The sequence below is a fragment of the Hemiscyllium ocellatum genome, chromosome 9 (genome assembly GCF_020745735.1).
Source record: "Hemiscyllium ocellatum isolate sHemOce1 chromosome 9, sHemOce1.pat.X.cur, whole genome shotgun sequence".
NCBI classification, from domain to species: domain Eukaryota; kingdom Metazoa; phylum Chordata; class Chondrichthyes; order Orectolobiformes; family Hemiscylliidae; genus Hemiscyllium; species Hemiscyllium ocellatum.
The window spans coordinates 65542842-65568009 of NC_083409.1; the positions used below are offsets into that span (position 1 = coordinate 65542842).

At 40.7% G+C, this 25168-nt stretch overlaps 1 protein-coding gene across 4 annotated transcripts in view; it reads left to right on the forward strand.

Moving 5' to 3' along the window:
* The first annotated feature begins 8839 nt into the window (after positions 1 to 8839).
* The window catches only part of fggy (FGGY carbohydrate kinase domain containing), a 352865-nt gene continuing 336536 nt past the window's right edge, over positions 8840 to 25168 (forward strand). For all 4 annotated transcript variants that reach the window (XM_060829806.1, XM_060829809.1, XM_060829807.1 and 1 more), the window contains exon 1: positions 8840 to 8890. The gene's annotated coding sequence lies outside the window, so the exon portion shown is untranslated. The remainder of the gene's footprint in view (positions 8891 to 25168) is intronic.

Below are 25168 nucleotides of genomic sequence, written 5' to 3' on the forward strand. Positions count from 1 at the left end.
TTTTTTAAAACTTTGCAGTTGACCCAGCTAATTTACACCGTAAATATCCACTATACACCTAGCTAAATGAATAGTGAAGTTACACACTGGGCTACCTGCTTAAAGAGGTTTTGAGGGCTCTGGCCCCATCCATAACAGATTGGGAGCTCTTTTCAGGATTTAAACAGCGAGTGGTAGGTGTTAATGTCTTTTATTTCAGGTGTTGATTTGGTGGTTTAAACAGCACTAGGATAACAATGGCACTTTCAGTCACCAAGGAGGTTCTGGAAGTGGAAGAAGTGATCTTGGGGGTTTTTACAAAAGGCAAATAAGACTAAGCTGTGGGAATTAACAGACAAGCTGGGGTTGAATTTACCTCCTAATGTGAGGAAAGATTTCAGCAGTAGCTCAGTATTTAAATTTGCTGGAAACACTGGGATTTGTAGAAATGGCAAGAATTCAACTGAAAATGAAGCAGCTTGAGTTTGAGGCGAGAGAGAATGAAAGGGCAGCAGAAATGAATCAATTAGTGTTATGATTAGAATCAGGAGAGAGAGAAAAAGAAAGAGAACAAAGGGGTCTATCAGAAGGGTAAGAAAAAAAGAGTTTAAACTTCAGAAATTGACACTTAAAAAGGGAAGTCAGCATAAAAGGATGGAAGATGAAGGCTGAAGTTAGGCTTAGTGAGGCTGAGCAAGCCCCTGGTAGTCAAAAGCCTGGTGAGAAACTATTTAAGTATATTCAAGCATTCCCTAAATTTGATGAGAAGAATGTGGAAGCCTTTTTCATCTCATTTGAAAAAGTGGCTAAACAAATGGAGTGGCCAGTGACCATGTGCATTTTGTGGATCCAAACCAAATTTGTAGATAGAGCTATCACTATCAGAGGAAGTATCTGGGGAGTATGAAGAGATGGAAAAAAGCTATCTTAAGTGCATATGAGCTCACACCAGGAGCCAATAGACAACGTTTCAAGAATCTAAGATTGGGATCCTGGTCAAACCTATAATGAGTTTGAAATAATCAAACAAAGTAATTTTTATAGGTGGATAAGAGTTTTAGAAATAGAGCAAACTTATGATGCCCTTAAAGAGACAATTATTTTGGAGGAGTTCAAAAAATTCACTGCCCGACATTGTGCAAACTCATATGGAAGAGCAGAGAGTTAAAATGGCAAGATTAGCAGTTGAAGTGGCTGATGACGATGAGTTGGTCCATAATCCACAGTAGGGCTTCCTGAATCAATTTCAATCTGAGAGGGATAAAAGTTGGGGAAAAGAGAAATCCTCATGTGGAAAGGGAAAGGTAGATTTCAGTGAAGATCATAAGAACTTACCACAGGGTAAAAAGGAAACCCTTGAGGGGGTCAAAGAAGGTAAAAAGCTCCAGTGTTTTCATTGTAATAAAGTACGGCACATGAAATCAGTGTTGGTGGGCTAGGAAAAGCACAGAAAAGCCAGACGAGGGAAAGCAGTATGAGCCTGGAAATTTTGTTAGAGTGGTAACAGAAAGCACAGTGGAAGCAAGTAATCCAGGATTCTTATCTGGAAATCTTCCCTGATTGTGTAGTAAAGAGGTCACAGAGTCACCAGTTGAAGGAGAAGAGATCAAATGGTACAGATAAGGAAGCTGAAGTAGCATTAGCAGAGACTGTGTTCAATTAGTTGGTTGAGATAAAACAGGAGCAAATAAATGACCATGCAAATATCTTTACTTCAATAAAACTCATTGAGTTGCAGACGAAAGATGAAAATTTAAGACAGTTGTATCAAAAGGCATGTGCAGAGAAAGAGTCTGAATGTATCCCTTTTGTTATTACCGGAAAAATGATGCCTTAATAGTAAATGGAGACCATCACATAGTCAAGCAGATGAGAAATGGACAGAGATTCATCAAATTGTATTGCCAGTGGGGTACAGAAAGGTGTTGTGAGTGGCGCATGAACTACCACTTGGAAGTCATTTGGGAATGAGGAAAACACAGATTAAAATACAAAGGCATTTTATTGGCCTGGACTGCACAAGGATGTAGTTCAGTTTTGCCAGAGATGTCATACATGTCAGACAATTGGAAAACCACAGGTGGTAATAAAACCTGCACCGTTAATACCTATTTCAGCATTTGAGGAATCTTTTACAAGAGTCTTGATTGATTGCCTTGGTCCTCTAACAAAAAGTGAGAATCTGTATTTGTTAATAATAATGGATGCACCAACAAGTTTTCCAGAGGCCATTCCATTACACAATATCATAGCTAAAAGGATTGTAGAGGAATAACTCAACTTTTTTAAACTAGATTTGGACTATCAATAGCGATCCAGTCAGATCAAGGGTCAAACTTCACATTAAAACTATTCAAGGAAGTTATGGACAGCCTTGGCATAAACAATTCAAATCTACTGCATACCATCCAGAAGCCACTAGAAAGATAGCATAAAACACTAAAGACCATGTTGAGGGCTTATACTCAGGATTATCCAGATGACTGGGATAAAAGGATCCCGTTTGCACTTTTTGCAATCAGAGATGCATGAAATGAATCGACCAAATTCAATCCATTTGAATTAGTTTTTAGACATGAAGTGAGAGGACCATTAAAATCGATTAAGGAAAAAATAGCGTCAGAATTCGGAGACCACACATTTGGACTGTGTGTTAAATTTTAGAGAACGACTAAATAGAGCTGAAGAGTTGGCTAGACAGCATTTAAACGTATTACAGCATGCAATGAAACCAAAAGCGGACAAGAAATTAAAAATTCTCAATTTTGCTATTAGGAATAAGGTATTAGTGTTATTTCCTGTAACAGGTGAATCTTTAAAAGCATGGTTTAGTGGACCTTATCAAATCGAAAGGAAATTGAGTGAGGTGAACTACTTGATAGGGACTCCAGATTGGAAGAAATCTCAGAGTGTGCCACGTGAATATGCTCAGAAGGTGTTTTGACCGGAAAGGAAAGCAAGAGAAGGTGTTAATGATTACAGCACAGAAGGAAAAGCTAAAGTTCAGAGGATTCTGAACAGACATGCCTCAAATCAAATTGGACGAGGAAATTGACAAAAATTGGGATAAATTATTGGGTTACCTTCCTGAGAAAAATCAAAATGATCTGAAAGACTTATTACTATCACATGGAGAGATATGCGGAAATAAAGTAGGAAGTACTAATCTAATTGTGCATGATGTAGATATAGGAGATGCTGTTCCAATTAAACAACATCCTTATCTGCATATCCCTTTAAAGTTGGCACAGGTTTAGAAGGAGATTGAATACATGCTCCAAGATGACATAATCAAAGTGAATTACAGTGATTGGAGCTCACCCATAGTAATGGTGTCAAAGACACATGGTACCTAGCGGTAAAGTGTAGACCTTTGCAAAGTCAATGCAGTTACAAAACCTGATGTATATCCAATTCCTTGGTTGGAAGACTCATTAAAAAGGTGAGACAAGCAACTTATGTTTCCAAGTTCGACTTGCTTAGAGGCGACTGGCAGGTACCCCTGTCAGAACGAGCAAAGGCAATTTCGGCTTTCATAACACCAAATGGATTAAATAAGTACAAAGTCATGTCAGTTGGTATGAAAAGCACTCCAGACATATTTCAGAAACCAACTAATAAGGCATTGCTGGATTACCCAACTGTGTTATGTACATCGATGACGTGGTGATTTTTAGTCACTCATGGAAGCAACAGGTACAACATTTATCGGACTTGTTCGATTGACTTTGGAAGATAGGCTTGGTGGTAAACCTAGCGAAAAGTGGGCCAGGTTATTGGACATGGTCAAATGGCCCCACAGGATGCAAAAACAAAAGTTATTGGGGAATTTCCCACACCATCGACAAAAAGAGCAGTAGTACGATTCCTGGGATTGAATGGATTTTATCGAAAGTTTGTGCTGAATTTTAGCAGTGTCGCAGCTCCACTCATTGAATTACTTAAAAAAGGCAAGTTGTAGCGGACACCTGACTGTCAGGTGTTTGACAGCCTGAAAATTGTGTTGACCACAGCCCCAGTATTAGCCACACCTTGTACACAAAACCTTTAAGGTGGCTACCAATGTCAGCAATCTGAGTGTCAGTGCTGTGCTCCTGCAGGACGATGCTGAGAAGATAGAAAGACCTGTTGGGTATTTCTCCAGGAAACTGTTCATCAGCAGAAATATTCAACAGTTGCGAAAGGAAATTTAAGCATGGTTCTGGTACGACAACATCTCAGTGTTTATATTACCAGCAATGCATCTGAGACGATCGCATACATTGATCACAATACATTGAAATTTGTGCAGAAATTTAAGGTAAAAAATGCCAGACTGTAATTGGAGCTTGTTATTGCAACGATTCAATTTGACAATTGTGCATGTGGCAGGTCGAGAAAACATGATTGCCATTGCCTTGTTGAAACTTGAATGAGAGACGGTGGGGGGGGGGGGGGGGGGGGGGGGGGAGGATTCGGTGGTGGAAGTACCACAGACTAAACTGAATGTAGTTCTGCATGTGTATAGTCAGTGTAATGTATATGTGCGTTTTAGAGTACTAACCAATTTTTTAAGGGGTTTTAAAAATGAAGCCATCTTTGGATATTGATGGTTCATTTTTTAAGGGGGGAGGTGTCACAAAGCTGGTCCCTTGTCTAAAATTTACTGATTCCTTGATTTTTTTTCGGAGGGCTTGTAAAACAGCCCAGGCTCGAAAACAGCTGAGTTGGTATAGAGATGAATGGTTTATTGAGGTGTCTTTGTTTACCCCTAAACAGATGATACCTCAGCCAAAGGCTCTCATGTTTTAGAAATAATTTCCATAATGAAAGGGGAACAGCCAATCCTGGCAGCAGAGATGTTTTGGTTCAGTTGCAGCAGGGGATGTGTGAAACATGTTGCTGATTTCTCTCTTTCCTTACAAACTGTAGGTTGCCTGTGCCATGTTTTACTGTTTCTGCTAAGGGATGTTTGTATTGGGACTGTTGCATGTCTCTTCAGAACAGCATCGTTTAGTCGGGTTTAATAGGATAGATTATCGACTATTTTCTGTCCTTTGTGATTCATTTAATAATTTGTAAATAAATTTTGTCTGTTTAAAAGTCGATCCAACTAATTTACACTGTGAAAACTCCCCCCCTCACAATGGGCTACATCCTAGAAGTCTGAGGCAGGTGGCTGAAGAAATAGCGGAGACATTGGTTGTAACCTTTCAAAAGTCACTGGAGTCAGGCAAAGTCCCAGATGGTTGGAAAATTGCTGTTGTAACCCCCTTGTTCAAGAAAGGATCTAGACAAAACATGGAAAACTATAGGCCGATTAGCCTCGGTTGTAGGTAAAATTCTCGAATCCATTGTTAAGGATGAGATTTCTAAATTCTTGGAAGTGCAGAGTCAGATTAGAACAAGTCAGCATGGATTTAGTAAGGGGAGGTCGTGCCTGACAAACCTACTAGAATTCTTTGAAGAGGTAACAAATAGGTTAGACCAGGGAAACCCAGTGGATGTTATCTACCTAGACTTCCAAAAGGACTTTGATAAGGTGCCTCATGGGAGACTGCTGAATAAGATGAGGGCTCATGGTGTTCGAGGTGGGCTACTGGCATGGATTGAGTATTGGCTGTCTGACAAAAGGCGGAAAGTTGGGATAAAAGGCTTTTTTTCAGAATGGCAGCTAGTGACAAGTAGTGTCTCGCAGGGTTCAGTGTTTGTGTGGAGGCTGTTCACTTTATATATTAATGGCCTGAAGAGACTGAGGGCATTCTGGCAAAATTTGCCGATGATATGAAATTAGGTGAACAGGCAGGTAGTTCTGACGAGGTGGGGAGGCTGATGAAAGATTTAGACAGTTTAGGAGAGTGGTCCAAGAAATGGCTGATGAAATTCAATGTGAACAAATGCAAGGTCTTGTACTTTGGGAAAAAAAAATACAGGCATGGACTATTTTCTAAATGGTGAGAAAATTCATAAAGGGATTGATAAGTACAAAGGGATCTGGGAGTGCTAGTTTGGGATTCTCTAAAGGTTGACTTGCGGGTTGAGTCCGTGGTTAAAAAAGCAAATGTAATGTTGTCATTTATCAGAAGGTTGGAATCTACCACCTGATGAAGGAGCAGCGCACCGAAAGCTAGTGTGCTTCCATTAAACCAGTTGGACTATAACCTGGTGTTGTGGTATTTTTAACTTGGAATTTAAAAGCAGTGATGTGTTATTGAGACTTTATAAAGCTCCAGTTAGGCCCCATTTGGAATATTGTGCCCAGTTGTGGGCCCCACACCTCTAGAAGTTCATAACGGCACTGGAGCGGGTCCAACGGAGATTCACATGGATGAGCCCTGGAATGGCAGGCCTAATATACGACAAACGGCTGAGGATCCTGGGATTGTATTCATTAGAGTTTCAAAGGTTGAGGGGAGATTTAATAGAAGTTTACAAGATAATGCATTGCTTAGAAAGGGAGGATGCTGGGAATTTGGTACAGTCAGGCGGTGATACTGAGAAGAGTGGGCACAGACTTAGAATTAGAGGGGGTCAATTTAGAACTGAAATGAAGAGACATTTATTCAACCAGACAGTGGTGGGCCTGTAGAATTCATTGCCACAGAGTGCAGTGGAGACAGGGACGATAAATGTCTTCAAGGCAAAGATTGACAAATTCTTAATCTTACAAGGAATTAAGGGATACGGGGAAAGTGCAGGTAAGTCGCACTGAAATGCCCATCAGCCATGATTGAATGGTGGAGTGGACTCGATGGGCTGAATGGCCTTACTACCACTCCTATGTCTTATGGTTGTAATAGCCACTATACACCTAGCTAAACAAACAGCAAAGTTATTGTCTGGGCTATCTGCTTAATGAGGTTTTGAGGGGTCTGGCCCAGTCCATAACGAAACTCTCCACTGGCTGGAGTTGTACTTAGCAATAAAGGAAGATGAATGTGACTTCTGGAATCTGAAGATCTTATTTCCAGAATATTTATGTAGTATTCCCTTCGGGACTGTACAAGACTTAACTATCGTTTGCTGTTCCTTCAATTACTTTCCCTCTATCAGAAAGAAGTAGGGATGTTTGCTGATAATTTCATGATATTCAATCCAATTGTTGGATACTTTCGCAGTTCACAACTGCATGCAAGAAGATCTAGATAATATGCAGGCTTGAACTTCTTACATTCATGCTAAACAACTGCCGAGCAATACACCTCTCTAGAACAAGCATGTCTAACTACATTGCCATGACATTCACTGGCATTGCATTATCAAACCCCTACCATTTATATACTACAGATTAACATTAATCAGAAATGTAGCTGGGCTGGCACAGATACACTGTCTACTATAGCAGGTCAGGGGTTCAGTGTTGCACAGCTAGTTAGCCAACTTCTGACTGGCCAAAGGCTTTCCATCAATTAAAGGTCCAAATGAAGAGTATGAGAGAATACTTGCCAATTTCATGTCTTTGAGCAACTCAACCACACTTGAGAAACTCAACACTGCATGGATCACAACGGTCTACTTGATCAGCATTGTCATCCATTTTAAATGTTCACAGCTCCATCACCTGTGCAACATGCACCATCTCAAAGCACAGCATCAATTCACCAAAGTTGTTTTTAAAAAAACATCAGCTCCACGTACCTTTCAAATTCATGTCACCATCTTGGCTTGAAATATATTTTATTTATTTATTGTGTTGTCAAAATTTTAAATTCTATACTTAGCAACACTGTAGGCACCACCACTTTCTCAAGGGCAATTAGCAATGTACAATATAGATTGGACCTTTCTAGTGATATCTACATCTCACAAATGGACACATTTGAAAAATCCTTAGTATATTTTTCAAAGCATAAAATTGTTCATTTTGTCAAACTGACAAAACGGCTATCAAAGACTATCTCAGTGGGACCTCAGCAATGTTGAGTTGGCATGGTGGTTCAGTGGTTAGCACTATTACCTCACAGTGCCAAGGACCTGCGTTCAATTCCCAGCTTGGGCAACTGTCTGTGTGGAATTTGCACATTCTCCCCATGTCTGTGTGGGTTTCATCCCACAATCCAACAGATGCGCAGGTGAGGTGAAATGGCCATGTTAAATTGCCCATAGTGTTAGGTGCATTAGTCAGCAGTAGATGTAGGGGGATGGTTCTGGGTAGGTTACTCTTTGGAGGGTTGGTGTGGACTTGTTGGGCTGAAGGGCCTATCTCCATACTGTAAGTGATCTCACCTAAAAATCAGCCAGAACAATATTTATATTGCTTCACACCAGTTGGAAAGCAAAACACTCAAGACCCAATCAGAAGATGCTTGAATGCCAAATAACTGTCTCCTAACATGTAAAATATGAAGAGAAATTTTCACAGAAAATGACTTTTCCTCAGAGTTCTCTCTATAACGTTTCTCAGGTTTGCACATGCCAGTGTGCTGGCGATTAACCTTCAATTCGAGTCTCCAGCTCAATCCGGGAAGGCTGGCAAACTTAGCAACACATAGGGTTCTGGGCTCACCGAAGTCAGGAAAGTCCCACGTGTGAGTGTTGGTCCGATTCCAACTGGACAGTGTTGGAAACAGGAGAGTTAGTGGGCGCTCAGGCCGCTTCAAGTGCCCATCCACAGTAACCGGCTAAACCGCGGGCTGCAGCATCGGAAGCACGATTCCTCCGCACAGCTTAGACTTCGGGACAAAATCAGAAACTATGGGGAGGGGAGGCAAAAGTAAATATCATTTGTTTTTCTTTTGCAGCGTAATTAGGGGAAATCTTAACTTTCGATATTTCAAAGAGAAATCCGTGGGAAGCACAGAAACCCTTCACCACCCTCACACGGGCACACACACCACAGAAGTTTAAAGAACAAAGTGCACTTGGATCAATCCGCTCTCCGTAGTTGTGGCGCACCGAGGTTACATAGCGGAGGCAGAGCACCGCCGAGCGGGTAGGTTCACATCAATTACACCAATCATCGTCGTCTTAGACTGTTCAGAAACCCAACACTACCTACTCCCTTTCCTGTTGGCACCTTACTGATAAACTAGTTGCAAACCGATGCGAGTACGGCACCGCCCGCTCTTCCACTCTCCGAAGTGGTCATCGTGAGCTCGGGCCCGCCAACGGTCTCCATCCCTTCCCGCTCCCGCCCCTTCCTGTCTCCATGGCGACAGCCGCCGTGCACCCTGGGAGAGGGAGTCCTAGGTATGCTCTGTATTTACTGTCAAAAACATGAGGCGCAAAAGTCATATATCCAAATACACCGCTGCACAAAACCCAAGAAAAAAAAATACACAAGGCGGCGGCCTCCTGACTTCAATGGCGGCACTAGTTTATCTCGCCATGTCTCCTTCAGTCTCCGTTTCTTAGGATAGACGGAAACCGGTCGGGTGGGCGACTGGGTGTTGTTGCTGATTCGTCGGCAAACAAGGTTATCCATTAGTGCCCCTTACCACAGAGTTTTCACTGTTGGAAAATAGTGCGTCTTGCGTGTTTCAGGGGTAAAAATACTGTTGATGCCAAAATTTTGAACCACAAGGTTGGCGCTGTTGGGCATTCAGTGGGTCAGGTCAACATTCATTTCAAGAGGGCTAGAATACAAGAGCAGACATATACTGCTGAGCCTGTGTAACACTCAGATAAGGCTGCATTTGGAATACTGTGAACAGTTTTGGCTCCCATCGCTAAGAAAAGATGCTGGCGTTGGAAGGAGTCCTGAGAAGGTTTACAGTAATGATCCCAGGGATGAAGGGACTGTCATGAGGAGCAGTTGAGGACTCCAGGTCTTGCATGATGGAGTTAAGAAGAATGAGAGAGGACCTCATTTAATGTTATGGAATACTGAAAGGCCTGGATACAGTGGATATGGAGAAAATGTTTCTACTAGTATGAGAGACTAAGACCTGAGGGCATAGCCTCTGTAACAAGAACAGAAGTTGCCTGAAAAACTCAGTAAGTCTGGCAGCATCTGTGAAGAGAAATCAAAGTTAATGTTTCAGGTCCAAAGATTTCCAAAGAACTGAGGGCGGGTCGGCAGACCTGATCATTAACTTCTTTTTCTCTTCACAGACCTGCTGAGCTTTTTCAGCAACTTCTGTTTATGTTTTTGATTCACAATATCCACAGTTCTTTCTTTTTTATATATTTGGCAGGGAAACTACCATTATGCCACAAGAGCCCTCAATTTCTTAGAGTAGGTACCTTTAATCAATGGTCATGGATATCATTATTCACCTCTGGAGAAAGTGGGAATTGAAGCTAACTGTCCTGTCCCAAAGATTGACCGTTGTCATTGCACCACATGAGCCCTATAGTTTCTCAGGGTAAATATTGTGGATATTTTAAATCAACATTTTAAAAAGTGTTATGGTGTACCTCTGGGATCTGAACCTGTGTCTTGTAATTCAGTATAAGGACACTAAAGCTGCACCACAAGAGCCCTGCAGTTCCTCAGGGTAGATATTTTTAACAAACTTGTTCAGATATGTAATGACACATTTAAGGAGCAGGTGGGACTTAAACTCAGGTCTTCTGGATCAAAGATAGGAATGCTAGTACTACACCACAAGAGCCCAAATTAGTATCCCAGGTTCAGTAATTTTTAGCTGCTTCATCAATGACCTTCCTTTCATCATAAGGTTAGAAGTGGCGATGTTTGCTGATAGTTCTGCAATGTTTAGTACTGTTTGTGACAGTTCAAGTACTGAAGTACTGTCACTGAATCATACAATACCTCCAGTACAGAATGAGGCCATTCGGTCCATGCCGACTGCACCAAACCTCTGTCGAGCATCCCACCCAGAATCAACGTTTCGGGCATAAACCCTTCTTCAATTCTGCTGCTCCTTGGATGCTGCCTGAGCTGCTGCGCTTTTCCAGCAACACATTTTTTCAGCATACAAACATGTGGCCTAGTGATTAACATTGCTGCCTCATATGCCAGGGACCTGGGTTTGATCCCTGCCTTGGGTACGGTGTAGATTTTGCACATTCTCCCAATGTCTGCGTGGTTTCTGCCAGTGCTCCAGTTTCTTCCATGGTCCAAAAATGTGCAGGATAGGTGGATTGGCCATGCTAAATTGCCTTATGGTGTCCATGGATGTGCAGGCTAGACAAATTAGCCATGGTAAATGCAGGGTTCCAGGGATATGGAAGGTCTGGGTGGGATGCTCGATAGAGGTTTGGTGCAGTCGGCATGGACAGAATGGCCTCATTCTGTACTGGAGGCATTCTATGATTCAGTGACAGTACTTCAGTACCTGAACTGTCGCAAACAGTACTAAACATTGCAGAACTATCAGCAAACATCGCCACTTCTAACCTTATGATGAAAGCAGCTAAAAATAACTGAACCTGGGACACTAATTTGGGCTCTTGTGGTGTCGTGCTGGCATCCCTATCTTTGATCCAGAAGACCTGAGTTTAAGTCCCACCTGCTCCTTAAATATGTCATTACATATCTGAATGGGTTTGTTAAAAATATAGATCTGAACGTGCAGAACTTGGGCTGAGAAGTCACAACTATCATATGCACTACACAATTGTCAGGAGTCAACTGCCTCTAACAAGATTGTCTCTTAACCAAATCTCCTTTATTTATTAGCATTACCTTCATTCACTCCCTGTCTATTAACATCTTAGGGATTGCTTTTGACCAGAAACTGAACCAGACCAATTGGATAAATACTGTGTTACAACAGTTGGTCAGAGGCTGGGAATTGAAGGCCATCCTGTGAAGGGTGATGCACCTCCTAACTAGCCAAATGCTGTTCATTATTTACAAGACACAGGTCAAGAGTGTGATGGAAGGCTGTCCGAATGAGTACAACTCCAACAACACTCAAAGTGCTCGATGCTACTCAGGAGAAAGCAGCCTTCTTAATCAGTGCCCCATCCACCATCTTAAATATTAATTCCTTCTGCCAGCAGCACATTGTGATAGTCATGTGCACCATCTGTGCAAAATACTTTGCAACAAGGTGGCACAGTGGTTAGCATTGCTGTCTCACAGCACGAGGGTCCCAGGTTTGATTCCAGCCTCCAGCAATTGTCTGTGTGGAGTTTGCACATTCTCCCCGTGTCTGCGTGGGTTTCGTCTGGGTGCTCCGGTTTCCTCACACAGTCCAAAGATGTGCAGGTCAGGTGAATTGGCCATACTGAATTGCCCAGAGCGCTAGGTGCATTAGTCAGAGGGAAATGGGTCTGGATGGGCAACTCTTCGGAGGGTTGGTGTGGACTTGTTGGGCCGAAGGGCCTGTTTCCACACTGTGGGGAATCTAATCTAATTTGCCACATCTTCAGCAGCACCTTCTAAATTCTCATTCTCAGCCATCTAGAAGGACAAGGGCAGTTTGCACTTGGTTACACCATTGCCTCCAAGCTACACAATAACCTGATTTGGAACAGTGTAACCATTCCTTCACTGTTGCCGCATCACAATCTTGGAACTCCTTAACAATGTTTTAAAAGGAATCAAACCAGAAGGCTAGAGTACTTCATGAAGGCACATACTACCATTGAGATTAGGGATAGGCAATACAGTATATGCTGGCCAAATCAGTGATGCCTATATCCCATAAAACAATTTTTAAAATGAGGAGAGAGTAATAGTTGGCATTTATGTACTGTTTTTAATGTAGTAAAATATCCAAAACAACAACTTGAATTATAAAACCCTTTTATTATAAAGTTGCCTGGAAGACACTTCAGACAAAATTCGAAAGTTTGTCACATAAGAGAAATTAGGAATCACGGTCTAAAGTTTAGTTTAAAAAGATGTGGATTCGTAAATGCAGAGCAAAAAGTACAGAGGCAGAGAGCTCAGAGAGATAATTCCAGAGCTTAGGTTTGAATTCTGTAAAGGAAAGAAGGCACTGTGCCTTGGCCAAAATTGTACTGAAACTCCTTTTCCAGAAGTCCTGTCACCTATCATTTTATTGATGGGTGTTGTTACAGGGGATGAACATATTTCATATGTGGTTTATCAAGGTAGGGTTGCAATTGAAAATGAAACTGTCTTCAAACAGAAGCAATTTTTATTACTGGGATTCCCAAAACACAATTTGTGGGCTTTGGACTTTGCAGGAAAAGGTTTGAACTGAGGAAAGTTATTTGAAGAGTTAGATAGACTTTTGGGATTCTTAAGAATAGATATAAATGTGCTTGAAAACTGGATAAGCTGTGTGCAATTGTCAAATTGTCATGTTAATTAAATCAAGCTCTTTAAAGTTTTTGAAAAAAATCAGATGCAGGTGAAAGAAATTGGTGCTAGCTGTTTCCTTTGTTGACATAGTGATTATTGCTACTTCACAGTTTGCATTGCCTATCGTTATCACTGTAGGGGCCTGGAAGTTCACAATTTGATTGACAGCTCCAAGTAGTTATAAGAATATTAGCATTGTGGAGTTATGAATATAAGTATTTGTGTTAACATGAATGGAAACATTAAAGGAAATGTTTGTTTTTGTAAGGATTAAGAATTATGAGATTTATAAATGTATTGTAAGAGCTTTTGTCAATTATTGTTTTTTTCAATAAGTCTGTAATAGACATATAGAATGTTATTTAATCTCACCATGGCTAACTAGGCCTGTTCAATAGTAGGTACTGGCTGAGTTGGCATAGAGTATCTATGTAAATGGTACATAAGCGTAAATGGTAGTATGTGGGAGGTTTGTATAGGCCTGAGGTGGCACTAAGTTTGTCTGGGGTTTTAAATGGCTATGAGGATAAGTGGAGGAATGGTATCAGGATTATATGAATTGGCACTAAGTTGGCGTAGGGGCTTTAATACATAGACGTAGGAAATAGGAGCAGGAGTATGCCATTTGGTCTATTAAATCTTCCCCTCTGAGTGAAGAAATTCCTCTTTATCTCGGATGTAAATGTTCTACTTCTCATTATGAGACTGTGTCTCTTGATTCTTGAACTCCCAGCAAGCTGAGACATCCTTCCTGCTTCAACCTTATCAAGCCTGAGAAAATTTTTGTATACTTCAACGAATATATAGGTCCAGGTTCACTCTCCTCATTCTCTTTTTGTGGGACAATCCCGCCATCGCAGGAATCAACTTATTCTTTGGCAAGTATATCTTTCTTCAGGTAAAGAGACCTAATTGTGCATTGCACCAAATAACTATATAAATGAATGGAATCATGTGTTGGTATAAGTTAAAACTAAGTTGATATGTGGGATCTGAGGGTGACATGGGGTGGAAAGGCAATGGTCAAGGAGGAGGTAAAGGTCCATGGGTATGGCATGCAGGGCAGGTGATGTGTGTGTCTGAGGGCTTGAATACTGTTTTTGCTTTTTTTTTTGAACAGCTTGGGCAAAGTCCCAGAGCAATGGTGCGAGCCCTTTTAGCATCCCACCTCTGCATATGACAACGTCTGCAGTAGCCTTTGAATTCTTTTCATGAGTAGTAGGTCTGACTCCAGCTAGCACTTGCAACTCTGGAATGAAATCCAGTTATTTCAAGCATGCTTTCCTGAATCAGTTTGCAGAGTTAGGAATTTTCCTGATGCCAATTGTGTTAGGAATGAAAATTTGGTCCTTAGTTTCTCAAGGCACCATTACCACAAATGGAGCAAAAAAAAGGATCACATATGTGACTTGGGTTAGAGGAGGGTGGATATCTTTGAAGATTGTAGGACTGGAGACAGTCGCAGTGCTAAAAGGGAAGAGGCCATGGAGCAATTTTTAATCCATTCATAGTATGTCGGGGGCTTCTCTGATAAGGCCAGCATTTAAGACAAATATCCCTATTTACTCTTGAAAAGCAGGTGGTGAGTTTACTGGCTTGAATCACTGTAGTTGATATGGTGTAGTTATTCTGTGGTGTTATCAGGTTTCAGTATTTTTACCTAGCAATGATGAACAAACTGCTAGATATTTCCAAATCAGGATAGTGTGTAACTTGGTGGGGTGCTTGCAAGTGGTGCTTCTCACTTCCCTTGGTTATAGAGATCACAGATTTGTGAAGTGCTCCTGAAGTAGTCAGTGAAATGCAGCAGTTCATACTATAATATTCCAGCACCCTGCTGTCTTGTTCATCTGGAGACTGGAAAGGCTTTTGGGAATCAGGAGATGAGTCATGCACACAGAACGCCAAACCTGTGACCTGCTTTTGTTGACACAGTATTGACGTGTCTATTCCAGTTAAATTTCTGGTTAGGCCAACTCCCAGGGAGTTGATGGTGGGACATTTTATTGAATATAATGACATTGAGTGTGGAGCAGATATGATTAAGTATTTTGGAGATGGCCCTTGTCAGGCATCTGAGTAATGTGAATGTCACCTGCCATTTACCATTTCAAGCCTAAATGCTCTCTAGATTTCTCACCTAATGAAGCTTTCCAAGTTTGTGGAGAGAACGGTCAGCTTCATTATCTAAGGATTGCAAATAAAGCCTGAATATCAATCCCATTTATAATGGAAAGAAAGTCATTGATGAAGTAGCTGAGGATACTGCACTGAGGAACTGATAGACCAAACAGGCATGCCAGTGTTAACAGAGAGCATGAAGGGGAGTAAAATCTGCCTCTGACAGATGATGAATTTGATGGAACATAGTGTTTCTGTGAATTGGGTCAGGAGAGATTAGTGAGCTGATCTGTTAAAAAGCCAATTGTTACCTTTTGCCCTTTTTAGATTATAAGTCTGTTTATTGTGAAGCATGAAAATTTAAAAAATTATCTGAACAACTTATTTTTCATGAAAAAATTCCAAACCTGATCCTTTCACTTTGGAATTTCTCCTTCAGGCTTTATATGCTTATGTCTTCTGTGCCAACACAAGTGAATGAATGTTTTGTGTACCTATTATTTAAGGTACAAAGCCCATGTAACGACTTGTTTTTGCATGCTTGAACTGTTCTTGAGTCAACAACTTTTTGCGAGCTGTGTCAGGTTTTTTTTAAAGTTGTCAAACAACTTTTGCTAACTTTTTGAAGACATGTGTATTCTCATCTCCGTTTTTAAAGATGTGCCGTGAAGGTGCTTTTTTGACTCATACCAAATGCTCCATTTCCAAATTTAAGCCAATCTTTAATTTGACAGTCCAAAAGTCAAATATGTCACAAATGGAATCTTGCCATTTGAAATTTTAATCCATTCTGTTAGATAGATAGCAAGGACATTCACCCAAAGCTGACTAAGCACATTAGGTCTTACTGGTGTTCCCATATGTTCTGTGTGCTGTCTCTTGCCACCAGCTTTCCGTTTCCATCCTTGTGGAAGTTAATTTAAATATGCATTTAAGGAAAGCTGCAGTCTTTATTAAAGGTGATCCTACTGTTTGGATTGGCAGGCCTTTATGTTTTTGGTTACAGTGGTACTAGAAAAGCACATCTGGTCAGGCAGCATCTGAGGAGTAGGAAAATCGACGTTTCGGGCAAAAGCCCTTCATCACTCCTCAGATGCTGCCTGACCAGCTGTGCTTTTGCAGCACCACTTTAATCTTGACTCTAATCTCCAGCATCTGCAGTACCCACTTCTGCCTTTATATTCCTGGTCTTGCTGGTCACATTTCATTCTACCAGGCACTTTTGCATTTCCTTTCCTCTTCCCCCAATTAAAAATTGAAAGTGAAATGTGGGAAATTTTGTACAAAAGGGAGATGGAAGGACTTAGAGTTGATATTGACCACTCCATGAAAGTTTTGAGTTCATGTGAAATGGTTAGCAAACAACCAATGCTGTGTTCTGAATATAGCTGATGAATTTACTGTTGATATTGAAGCTCCTGCTCAGAAATCCATAGAGAAAGGTAAAAATAAGTGGGAAGGCCAGCTTTGGTTCATGTCCATTGACTAAACCAAAGTTTTCAACACTGTACAGTTTGATTTTATGGACTTTCATGCACCCAAATTCAATGTGGCCATTATAGGAGCTATACAAAAATGCTTTCAGAGTTTCAAAGTTAGTGATCGACATAGAAACCAATTCCAGTTTGGGAAAAAGGTTAGGCTGGTGTATCACCCATTCTAGCAAATTTTGAGAAGAGGTGTAGGTCAGATTGAGGTTCTGGACGTAGTTTGGTGGCTGAGCTGGAAGGTTCATTTTCATGAAACAAACCTTTGTTTCAGCTAACCTACATCCATCCCCCTTTCTTTTTATGCGTTGGGAGAGATAATGAGGCTGTGCAAGAATTGTTACCAAAAAGATGTGACTGCATACTCGGAGGGTATGGCTGATGAAATTTCAGGTGTACAGATTGCCCCACATTCAAAGCCAGATCAAAGGAAAAGCTAGAGATTATATCAGACCTAGTCAAAAAGTACAGAGTTTTTAAATTGAACATAAAAGAGACAAAGACCAAAAGAGTAAAATGGTCTACATTGGCCTAACACAGAGATAGTGAATAAATTCAACTATGTGTGTTCTGTGATAAACACAAAAACTATGTCCAATAATATGTAATAGAGGGGTTAATTCTAACTGTAATATGCTAATAGGATAGAATGCACATCCTCACAGGAAGTGATATATTGTAAGACAACCTTACTGAGTCTTGTATAACACTGTAAAAAAGCTAATATAGTAAGAGGTATTCCAATAAAAGTTAACATTTTCCGAACAGAATTATTTATTGCCGTCTGGATGTAACTATGTCTGACTAATTGTAGTTGAGAGGTGATTTAACCTTAACAAAGATAATTCAACTGAGCATACCAGCTGAGGTCAGGAGGCAAAATCAATTAGTGATTTGAGATGGCAGAAAAAAACTATATCCCAAAAAATGAATGACTTGGTGGAGTATGGTAAATTTAAAAGCAGAGGAGCAGCTTAACAAAAGCAGAAGAATTAGGAGGCACATCCACCAACAGCTCCAACTAACTGATCGGTGAGGGAAGAGAAAATATTGGTGTAAAAATTGATCTATCAACATGACTAATGCCATTTTTGCAAGAAAAATGGTCACTTTCAGGTTGTATATTGCAGCAAGAAACCTGTGCAGAATAAGCAAAAAGTAAAGCCTTTGAAAGTTAGCAAGATTTGTGATAGAGAAAATATCAATGATATTGAACTGACTTTTCTTGGAAGGATTCATGAACCAAGCAGAAACTACTGGAGTGCTGAAATCCTAGTTGATGAAAACATGATTTGCTTTAGGTTAGACACAGTCTTGCTTCTTTCTGATGCTGAACAAGGTTGGAGAAAGGTTCTCTTCAGCCATCACAAAACCTCAAATGGGCTAGGAAGTGTAGAACTCAAGTTCATAGGATAATGGAATGCAACCCTCCAATCTAGAAAAGGCAAAATTACTGAAATCTTGTGTGTGATTCTGAATTAAAATTGCTCAATCTAATGTAGGCAAGCCTGCATGGACTTATAATTGATTAACGGAGAAGATTTGGAAAATCAAGAAAAGTAGCCGAAAATAATTCAGAGCTGAATTTCTACAACTGTTCAGAGTATGAGGAAACCTGAAGACAGCATTTCATATCACTCTACACAAAAGCCTGTTTGCCTGAACAGAAAAAATAATTACCAACTCTTGCTTAAGGCGAAGAATAAAATTGATTATACGTTGAAAGGAGCAACAAGCTGTGTTTGAGGATGATCCCAGCGCCAAAGCCCAATCTATCAGAACCTGTGTAGTTTCTACACAGCTGACCCACACTGTTGAATCTGGAAAGAATCCTATGTTGTCTGTGGTGATAGCTTGGTGCAATTGGAAACAAGTTTAATCTTCATGAAGTTGGATGCAAAGAATGTTTTTTTTTGCAATTATCACTCGCCGAAGACTCTAAGTTGCTCATAACATTCATGACACCATGCAAGAGGTTTTGTTTCAACGGATTACTCTTGGGCATCACATCAGGATCAGACATCTTCCAAAAGACAATATCAAGTGTTCTTCAAAGACAGGGTGGAGCCATATGTCACAGGAAAAATGTTCTGATCCAAGGATTCATTCAAGCAGAACATGACACGAGAATGCAAGATGTGCAGTCATGCCAAGGAGGACTCTGATGCAACAAATGTGGGTTTTCACAGGCAGCTGTCAAATTCTTTGGGTGTAACTGGTGATGATCTTTGCATCCTCACTCTCCATGGGAATAGTACCAGCTGATTGGAGGGAGGTGAATGTTGTTCCCCTGTTCAAGAAAGGGAATAGGGAAATCCCTGGAAATTACAGACCAGTCAGTCTTATGACTGTGGTAAGCAAGGTACTGGAAAGGATTTTGAGAGGTAGGATTTATAACTATTTGGAAAAATGTAGTTTGATTAAAGATAGTCAGTATGGCTTTGTGAGGGGCATGTCATGCCTCACAAGCCTTATTGCGTTCTTTGAGGACGTGACGAAGGTCGAATGGTGGATGTGGTGTATATGGATTTCAGTTTGATAAGGTTTCCCATGGTAGGCTCATTCAGAAAGTTAGGAGATATGGGATACAGGGACATTTGGCTGTCTAAATACAGAATTGGCTGGCCGAAAGAAGACAGCGAGTGGTGGACGCCTGGAGGTCAGTGACCAGTGGTGTCACACAGGGGTCTATTCTTGGGCATCTGTTCTTTGTAGTTTTTATAAATGACTTGGGTGAGCAAGTGGAAGGGTGGCTTAGCAAGTTTGTCAATGACACAAAGGTCAGTGGTGTTGTAGATAGAGTGGAGGGCTGTTGCAGGCTACAACATGGCATTGACAGGATGCAGCGCTGAGCTGAGAAGTTGCAAATGGAGTTTAACCTGGACAAATGCGAAGTGATTCAGTTTGGAAGGTCAAATTTGAATACCAAGTTGGTAGGGTTGTTAAGAAGGCATATGGTATTTTGGCTTTCATTAACAGAGTGATTGAGTTTAAGAGTTGAGAAGTTTTGTTGCAGCTCAATAAAGCCCTGGTTAGACCATACTTGGAATATTGTGTCCAGTTTTGGTCGCCTCATTACAGCAAGATGGTAGATCCTTTAGAGAGGGCACAGGATGCTATCTGGATTAGAGGGCATGTCTCATAAAGAGAGATTCAGTGAGCTAGGCTGGAGAGAAGAAGGAAGAGAGCTGACTTGATAGAAGTGTTCAAGGTAATGAGAGGCATTGATAGAGTAGATATCCAGAGACTTTTCCGCAGGGCAGAAGTAGCTATCATGAGGGGTCATTGTTTTAAGGTGATTAGAGGAAGGTATTGGGAGATGTAAGACATCAGCTGTCAGAGAGTGGTGGGTGCATGGAATGCACTGTACTGGTGGTGGTAGAGTTAGAGACATTAGGGACTTTTAAGCGACTGCTGGACAAGCACATGGATGACAGTAAATTGAGGGGTGTGTAGGTTAGGTTGATTTTAGATTAAGGTAAATGCTTGACACAACACCTTGGGCCGAAAGGCCTGTACTGTTCAATGTTCTATGTATTGTAAATGCATCCAATGTCAAGGTTTATCCACAGAAGACAAGGGCATGCAAAGGGCTTCCAGATCCTCGAAACATAACAGCACCATAGCTTTAAGGTTTCGTGGGCATGGTAAAGCAAGTTGAGAAGTTCTTGCCCAACCTGGCTGTTATCAGTGAACCACAAGACAATATGTGGTGCTGGGAGGAAGCACAACAGATGTAGTTGGAAGATCAAACAGATATTGGTATCACCTGATGTCTCACTATGATACAGAGAGACCTATTGTCATTGCTGCAAATGCGTCTTCTTCAGGGGCTTGTATTCTTCCAGATCTATATGGATGGAAAATTTAGAAAAATTAATTATTAATCCTGTTAACTGACAAAGATCGAACAGAGTGAGAAAACATTAGCTGCTAACTCAACTTTTGAAAATTTGCAGATTATGTTCCCAGTCTTCAATTCAAGATAAAGACAGACAACAAGGCCTTTGTGACATTCCTAAATTCTAAGGAGTTAGAAAAAGTACTTCGTGAGTATAATGATTCGAAGAAAGGATTATGAGATTAGATGCAAAAGTGGAGTATGTGCCATGAAAACAATAGACCATAGCAAATGCTGTGAATTAGAAATTCTAAGAAGAAAAGGTCACTAATTGGTGTTGTCTATAGGACACCAAATAATAATATCACATTGGCCGGCAATAAACAAAGAAATAACTAATGCCTATAAAAATGGTATGGCAATTATGGGGGATTTTAATTCACATGTCGATATGTCGAATCAGCTCTGTCCGGTAGCCTTGTGGAGTTCATTGAGTATATCTGTGATAGTTTTCTTGAACAGTATGTAATGGAACCGATGAAGGAGCAAGCTGTCCTAGATCTGGTTCTGTGTAATGAGATAGCAATAATTAATGACTTCATAGTTAGGGATCCTCTTGGAGGGTGAAATCACAGTATGATTGAACTTGAACACAAATGGAGAGTGTGAAGATAGAATCCAGTACCAGAGTCCTGTGCTTAAACAAGGGAGACTACGTTAGGGTGAAGGAGGAATTGGCTAACGTAGACTGGAAACAAAGACGTGTGGTAGGACAGTTGACGAGCAATTTTTTAAAGTGCACAGCAAAACTTTACACCAGTGAAAAGGAAGGACTGCAGGAAAAGGGTTAATCTGTCATGGGTGTCTCAGGAAATAAGGGAGGCTTTCAAATTGAAAGAGAAGGCATACAAAGTGCCCAAGATCAGTGGGAAATTAGAATGTTGAAAAAGCTTTCAAGGTCAACAGATAGCCACAAAAAGAGCTATAAAGAAAAGTAAGATAGAACATGTGAAAAAACTAGCTCAGAATATAAAGATAGATAATAAAAGTTTATATAAATGTATAAAATGGAAGAGTGACTAAAGTAAGCATTGGTCCTTTAGGGGAAGAGAAGAAGGATTTAGTCATGGGATATGAGGAAACTGCCTAGACATTGAACAGGTATTTTGTCTTGGTCTTCATAGTGGAGGACACGAATAACATGCCAGGAATTGACAAAGAGACGAAGGTAAGTGAGGACCTGGAAGCAATCATTATCACAGAAAAAGGTAGTGTTGGGCAAGATAATGGAGCTAAGGATAGACAAGCCCTGATGGAATACATCCCAAGGTACATAAGAGATGATGGGAGAAATAGCAAGTGCACTTGGGGTAATTTTCCAAAATTTGCTGAATTCTGGGGCTGTTCCACCAGATTGGAAAACAGCAAATATGACACCACTGTTGAAAAAGGAAGGTAGACAAAAGGTGGGGAATTATAGACCAGTTAGCTTAACTTCTGTAGTGGGGAAGATGCTTGAGTCTCTTATCAAGGAAGGAATAGCAAGGCATCTGGATAGAAATTATCCCTTTAGGCAGAGACAGCATTGGTTCATGAAAGACAGGTCATGCTTAACTAATCTTTTGGAATTCCATGAAGACATTACGAACACGGTGAAGAATGGGGACCCAATAGATGTGGTGTACTGGATTTCCAAAAGGCCTTTAACAAGATGCCACACAAAAGGCTGCTGCATAAGATCAAGATGCGTGGTGTTATGAGTAACATATTAGCAAGATAGAGAATTGGTTGACTAACAGGAGGCAAAGTGTGGGGATAAATGAGTTGTATACTGGTTGGCAATCAGTGACTAGTGGTGTGCCTCAGAGATCAGTGTTGGGATCAATTATTCACAATTTACATAGATGATTTGGAGTTAGGGACCATGTGTAGTGTGTCAAAGTTTGCGGATGACACTTAAAATGAGTGGTAGAGTAAAGGGCGCAGAGGATTGCGAAACTTTGCAAAGGGTCATAGATAGTTTAAGTGAGCGCGCAAAGGTCTGGCAGATGGAGTACAATGTTAATAATTTGAAGTCATCCCTTTCAGTGGGAATAACAGTAAAAAGGACTATTACTTGAATGGTAAAAAGTTGCAACATGCTGCTGTGCAGAGGGACCTGGGTGTTCTTGTGCATGAAGGTACAACAAGTAATTAGGAAGGCGAATGGAATTTTGTCCTATATTGCTAAATGGTTGAGTTTAAAAGCAGGGAGGTCATGTTGTAGCTGTAGAGAGTGCTGGTGAGGCCACAGTTCGAGTACTACGTGTAGTTTTAATCTCCTTACTTGAGAAAGGATGTACTGACACTAGAAGGGTGCAGAGGAGGTTGACTAAATTAGTTCCAGAGCTGAGGGGTTGACTTATGAGACGAGACTGAGTGGACTGGGAATATATTCAGTAGAAATTAGAAGAATGGTGGGGGGGGGGTGCATCTTATAGAAATACATAAAATTATGAAGGGATAGTTAAGATAGACGTAGAAAGGATGTTTCCACTGGCAGGTAAAACTAGGACAAGAGGACATGGCCTCAAAATTGGGAGGAGCAGATTTAGGACTGAATTGAGAGCAATTTTCAATTCAGTTGAAAGGGTTGTGAATCTATGGAACTCCCTGCCCAGTGAAGTAGTTGGTGCTACTTCAGTAAATGTTTTTAAGGCTAAGACAATTTTTTTGATATATGAAGGAATTAAGGGTTACGGTGAGAGAGCGGATATATAGAGCTGAGGCCACAAAAAGATCAGCCATAATCTTATTGAATGGCGGAGCAGGCTCAAAGGGCCAGGTGGCCTACTCCTGCTCCTCATTCTTATGTTCTCATGTTCTTTGTCCTGGATCTCAGTGGCAGGGCCTGAACACGATAATGTAGTCTTGTTGAAGAGTTGGAAACCTTTGCTTCGACAAAAATCACAATTGTATCAGCAGCACAATTAATCCCAGCTGATAGCAGTACTGGACAAGTCTAATACCACTGTGAAACATAGTATGATAGACCTTAGATATTATTTTTCTTTTTGTTTACTGAGGTGGTCCATCACTAAACAGTCACAAGTGGTTGCCAATATGCTTAGAACAAAATACACAAAAGTTGATTATGCAATAGCACAAAAGAACAGATTGTATTACACTATACAAATATTTTGAAATGTTTACTTATAAACATCAGAAAGAAAGATTTATCCAGTCTATCAAAGGAATACCCAAACCTCAGTGAAGGGTCACCTTAATCTCTACACTAAAGTTTCTAGCTCAGCTAGCATGATTGTAATCTGTTTCCTTTTCAGCAAATTTCTGCATTTTTGCAGTATTTTTCAGTAATGTTTTTCCCTGAGACCCGAAAATAAACTACATTTTTTTAATGTGGGTTCTGCAAACTCACGTGGTCAATTACCTCATAGAATCTGGATGTAGGTTTGCTCACTGAGCTGGAAGGTTCATTTCAGACATTTCATCACCATACTAGTGAGCCACATGAACATCAACTAGCCACAAAATGACATGACCCACTCTCACTGGTATCCTTACATACAGATAAGGAAGGACACCACTTCAACTGGGACAACACATCGATCCTAGGACAAGCCAAACAGAGACATGGAAGAGAATTCCTAGAAGCATGGCATTCCAACCAGAACTCTATCAGCAAATACATTGATTTGGACCCCATTTACCAACCCCCTGAAAAAAGGAACAGGAAATGACCACTGGAAATGACATCACCAACCATCACCAAACATATACATACAAAGCAGGAATCATCAGCAGTGCTTCGTCCAGAGGCTCACTGAAGATGTTACCTAGTATGGTGATGAAACATCTGAAAATGAACCTTCCAGCTCAGCGAACAAACTACATCCTGAACCTCAATCTGAGCTACAAATCTTCTCAAAACTCGCTTACCTTGTAGAATATCTTGCTGTCTCCCATCCCCACAGTATTCTGCTTTTAGACCTTTATTCTCACTGACACCTAAGCATCTCAAGACCGCTTGGAGTATTGTTCATAATAGTAGCTCTGCAGTTATGGACCTCTTCCCGTCTATTAACCTGCTCTTTCTTTCTTTCTTTCTCATTGGTGTTTTTAAAACTTAAGACACCAAACACCTTTGCAATTATTTCCAATACTTTAAGACATGACAATAAAAGTTAGTGTTTCCTTTAGCCGTTCTGTATTAGCACAACAAGACCTTGAATATTATAGAATATAACATGTGTTTGGTTAGCTACTGCAAGAAGTGTGACCGCTGACATAAGTAGAATCTGCAAGTCCAAATGCAACTGTATGAGTAACTTACAGTGAGTTACTAGTGTCTTGTGATGCACTTCATGGAAGCAAGGCTTGGACTTGGGGAAATAAAGAAGGTAACAGCTTTTAGAAATGTGTTGATGACAGATGATGTTCAAGAATCAAGATACGCAGGAAGAAAAATGAATGGGTTAAATCTGAAGTATTAAAATTCAAACGTTTGACTAAGTACAGTTGAAGAAACAGAGCTAAATATGGACATGGGAAACAAAGACCTGACGGGTTTGTCCT